Raw genomic sequence first — 5,216 nt, 5'->3', positions numbered from 1 at the left:
TGTGATGAGCATCCCCTTGGTGGCACAGAGCATCCCATGCTGGTGCTGAGTACACTTGCTGCTCTTGAGCAACCATCAGGGAGGTTAATGTCTGAGGTCACACTTGGGTCCCCTGTGTCTCATACAGTAGTACAAAGCTATGTCCTATCTTCTCAGACTGTCCATCTGCAGAAACACCGTGCTCCTTGAATTGTCTCTGGAGATGGTGAATTGACATTTCACAGAGTCAACATAGTTTTTGTCACTGCTATCACCACTAATGTATAAGAGCCACTCAGACCTCTTTCCTGGACGCTGGTAGAGCCAGTTCATGTAGTAACTACTGGAGCCAAATCCAGAGGCTGCACAGGAGAGTCTCAGGGACCACTCAGGCTACACCAAGCCTCCTCCAGATCCCACCGGCTGCACTTCACACTGCACACTTGCAAACACAGAGCATTCTGGCCAGGAAATTTCACAAAGACCTACTGTATCCTCACTCAAACCCATTCTATTTTTTTTAGAGGGAGCTGATATTTGCATGTCCTTCTGCTATAGAATAAGCTCTGTAGTGCAAGTCTCAGGTAGGGCAGTGCTCAGAGCAGATGAGTGTGCTAAGGGAGTCAAAAATAAATCAGTAAACGCAGGGATTTGGGGCATTTCACTATATTTACAAGCAGTGACTTTTGGGAAGGTTTAGCCCACTGTGAAAGCCTCAACAGTAGGATCAAGGGACCTATTATCATCACAGAGAAATCTGATGTGGGTTATAATTCCTACCTTACAATGCAAACATTGTGTTTTGCTTTATTCCATCATTCCCACAATTCGGGGTTGGTTCCCATAACATGTTCATCTATGTGTCTTTCTGTTTGTGCTATCTTCATATATCTGTATATTTTAAACCATCTTACTGAGAAATCATTGGTATATAATGATAATTGGATAAATATTGAGATATGTATGTGAACACAAGTGAAATAACCATGAAAATATTCCACAACCTGTGGAATCATTGCTCCTTGAGACCCAGGTCCTCTCAGGCATCACAGATTGGATGCAGGCTGCCATAGAAGTCAATGCAAATGGATCATTGGAAAATCTGATCTCTCCTCTAGAGAAGGCTATCTGCTTGTTTTTTTGAAATGTCATCCAGCAATGATGTTTCTCTTATGGGACAATATAATGTTTCTAACTGATGAACCGGATTCAAGACTTGTGTATATCCAAGTCTGTTGGCAATCTGCCACATGAACCGTGGCTCTTCAGTAAATGGTGCTGGCAAAATTGGTTAACTACTTATAGAAAACTAAAGCTAGATCCTTATATATCACCCTGCACCAGAATCAACTCCAAATGGATCAAAGACCTCGGAGTCAAAGCAGACACTCTGAAAACATTACAGGATGGATAGGATTAACCTTAGGTCTCCTTGGCTCAGGCCGAAATTTTCTGAATACAGACCCAGAAACACAACAAATCAAAGAAAGGTTGGACAAATAGGATTGCATGAAATTGCAGAGCTTCTGCATGGCAAAGTACATAGCTAGTAAGATCAATAGAAAGCCCACAGATTGGGAAAAGATCTTCACTAGCCATACAACGGACAAGGGTCTCATATCTAAAATATACCTTGAACTCAAAAAATTAAATCCCCCAACAACAAATCTTCAATGAAACAACTGTCCAAAAAATAAGTGGGCTGAAGACTTAAAGAGAAACTTCTCTGAAGAGGAAAGAAGGATGGCCAATAGACACATGAAGAAATGCTCAACCTCCCTAGCCATACAAGAAATGCAAATCAAAACAACATTGAGATACTACCTCACTCCAGTTAGAATGGCTAAAATCAAGAACTCTAATAACAACAGATGCTGGAGGGGATGTGGACAGAAGGGAACCTTACTGCACTGTTGGTGGGAGTGTAAACTTGTTCAACCACTTTGGAAAGCAGTATGGAGGTTCTTCAAAAGACTCCACATAGGGCTGGGAAGGTGGCTCAGTGATGTAGCGCTTGCCTTGCATGCTAGATCTCACAGAATTTTCTAATCACCAAAATGTTCCTTAATGCTGCTTCCCCCCCGCCCCCACTTTGGGTGCAAACAACTCCACTTCCTGTTTTTCCATGGTTAATTGGAGATAAGAGTATCAAAGATTTTCCTGCTATGCTGGCTTTGAACCTAAATCCTCAGATCTAATTTTCCTGAATAATTAAGATTACAAGTACAAGCCACTGGTGCCCAGCAGACCAGGGAAAGGAACATTCACCTTTCCCAGTCTGGCAGAGGAGTATGCACTCAGTAAGCATTAGTTTTACTTTTAATTTCTTAATTATTTCATAATTAATGGATTAGGTGGAGTTTACGTTTGATATCTTCCTTTAACTTACTTTTCAAGTTTTCCTTTCATATATTCTGAACATTTCTCTTAGGTGCCTGTTCTCAGCCAATTTTTGTTTATTGATGCCTGTATGATGTAGGACAGGGGTTAGCAAACTTTCTCTGTACAAGGTTAGAGTTTTGGGGCATTGTCGTTGTAGCTATTACTCAGCTTTGCCCTAATAACACATAGGATGTCACAGAAAGTATGTGAATGGATGAACGAATGTAATTGTCTGTGTTCCAATTAAATTTATTTACAAACAACAAGGTTGGAGTTGCCTTATAGTCCCATAATGTCTGTCTCTGATTTCATTTATTTCTATCTATTTATGTATGTATGTATGTATGTATGTATTTGGTGGTCCTGGGGCTTGAACTCAGGGCTTGGGTGCTATCCCTGAGCTTCTTTGTACTCACAATTAATGTTCTAGCACTTGAGCCACAGTGCTACTTCTGGCTTTTTCTGAGTAGTTTATTGGAGATAAGAGTCTCACAAAATTTTCTGTCCAGGCTGGCTTTGAACAATGATCCTCATATCTCAGCCTCCTGAGTAGCTAGGATTACAGACATGAGCCGTAAAGACCAGGTTAACTGTCCATGATTGTATGTTAAGTAATAAGACCTTATAGGTTAGTTTCCCATGTCACCATTTTCTTTCCCTTTGATGAGAAGGATAGGTAGGTGGGTGAAGATTTGCTCCATTAGCAAATTAATAATATATCCTTTTACTATAAATGTTTAATTTTACTATGCTGATAATTTTCTCTTTTTAGGCAGGAAAGAGCATAACTTCTGGTTTACATGAAGTTTGGAAGTTAATGAATATATTCTAAACTTTCAGAGACTGACAAATTCATTTCCTTTCCTGTCATTGGATCTGCTGAGTCTTGTAGGAGATTCTACAATGAGGAAAAAGACATAATTTTAAAACTATATAATAATTTAAATCTTAAGTTATACCATAAGTTATTATTAACGTGTTTTGAAATGTTCCAAAGGTCCTGTGACCAGAGCTTTGTCCATTGCATAGCAACGTTGTGGGGCAGAATCTTTGGAGAGATGAGGCTTGTGCAGGGCATTTGTGGCTCATGTTTGTAATCCTAGCTACTCGGGAGGCTTTGATAGTTAAAAGTCAGACAGGGCAGAAAAAGACATGTGACTTACCTTCAATTGACAACTGAAACAAAAGCTGTATGTGGAGTTGAAGTGGTAGTGTGCAAGGCTTGTGTGAAAAACTAAGGGACAGCACCTAAACTCTGAGTTCAAGGCCTAGTCATGTGCCCCTCATTGAATTAGTTTTTTCAGCTAGGCCCCATCTCTCCAAGTTTCTAGAATCCTTGAAAATAGCACTGCCATCTGGAGAGCAAATATTCAACACATGAGCCTGTGGAGGACATTTCTTATTCAAAACATAATGGTAGTGAATGTTAGTGAACTAGGCACAATACAAAAATAATGTTATTTCTCTCAAAAGGAGTGAAGAGTGTATAGCTTAATGGGGATAATTAAAACACATAAGTTGCTAGTGATTTGTACTATAGAAATCAAAAAGAAGCTGGGATCCCTTCTTTAGTGGAAGTCTTGAGGCTGTAGAGTGGGTTAGGGGTTAGGGTAGTCCATATATACAGAAAACAGTCAAAAGGACAGCTGAGAAAGTCAATACTCAGAGGTCACAGAAATCCATAAACCTCGCTTCTTATACCAAGGATCTAAATGGTGACAGTTAAGGAGGTGGTTCTAGGATATTGAAGGTTTCAAAGTAGAACTTTGGAAACAGTTCTGTATTCATATAATAGCTGTGGAAGAGGTCAAGAAAAAAAGAATGCTTAGTTGTGTTCTGGTACAACTCATCTGTAGGGAGCTGGAGAAAAGGATGGTGGTGAGGATAAAAGGACATCCACAGTTACTAGAGCTGTTTTGGAAGAAAAATGGATATAGGTGGAGTAAGGGATTTAAGGACAGCCCAATAACAAACTGTGAGATGTGTTGACATCACACCAGGCCCACTGCTCTCACGCCACGCCCCTCCCTCCTCAAGTGCTACTTTCCTCACAGCACTGTCCCTTCACAGCTCGGCTCTCTCCCTTAGCCCCACCCATCCCATAGCCCCATCCCCTGCACACATGCCCCCATATTCTCCGCCCCTCCCCAGCCCCACTCCTCACCTTGTGGCTCTTGCTGCCTCCTGGCTGCCCAGTGCCACCTGCATGTACCGCTCCTCACAGTGCTCACACATGCCACCCTGCCCCTCGCAAGCGCTCCCCTATCCTTGGCCTCCACGTGCTCCCACCTAGTCCTGACACTTGCCCTTGCCCTTGCCCCTGTGTGTCAGCAGTGAGGGGGGCCCTCTCCCCGTGCCCTAGTGGTGTCAGGTGAGGGTGGCTCCCACTCCTGTACCGGTAGGTGAGTATGGCCTGCGCCCTGCTCCCCGTTTTCAGGCCTCTGTGCAGGGAGGCAAGGATGGCCCACGTCCTCTCCCCACTTTGGCCTGCTGTGCTGGCAAGTGAGGGCTGCCTGTGCCCAGCTCCAAGTCCCTGTGTCAGCAGGAAAGGTGGCCTGCTCAGGGCCACTGTGCCAGAAAGTGGGGGCAGTCTGCTCCCTGCTTCCGCTCTCCGAGGCCCTGTGGTGGTAGGAGAGGGTGGCAGAGGCCTGCGAGGCCTGCAGTGCCTTATCGGACCAAGACACTATGGAGAGAGAAAGCCAGCACTCCGGGACCTGAGGCATCTCCAACTCTCTGTGGTGCCAGGCCTCCCCGAGAACAACCTGACCTATGGGAGACTATTCCATTCAGGTTTATCCACACAAACCTGATATCACCCCTGCATCCCAGTAGCAGCCTCTCTTAGGGGTCGGGGT

Source organism: Dipodomys spectabilis, unplaced genomic scaffold, assembly GCF_019054845.1.
Source record: "Dipodomys spectabilis isolate Male_0828 unplaced genomic scaffold, ASM1905484v1 ptg000333l, whole genome shotgun sequence".
NCBI lineage: Eukaryota > Metazoa > Chordata > Mammalia > Rodentia > Heteromyidae > Dipodomys > Dipodomys spectabilis.
The sequence above is the reverse complement of the archived record's forward strand: the minus strand, read 5'-3'. Positions refer to the sequence as shown.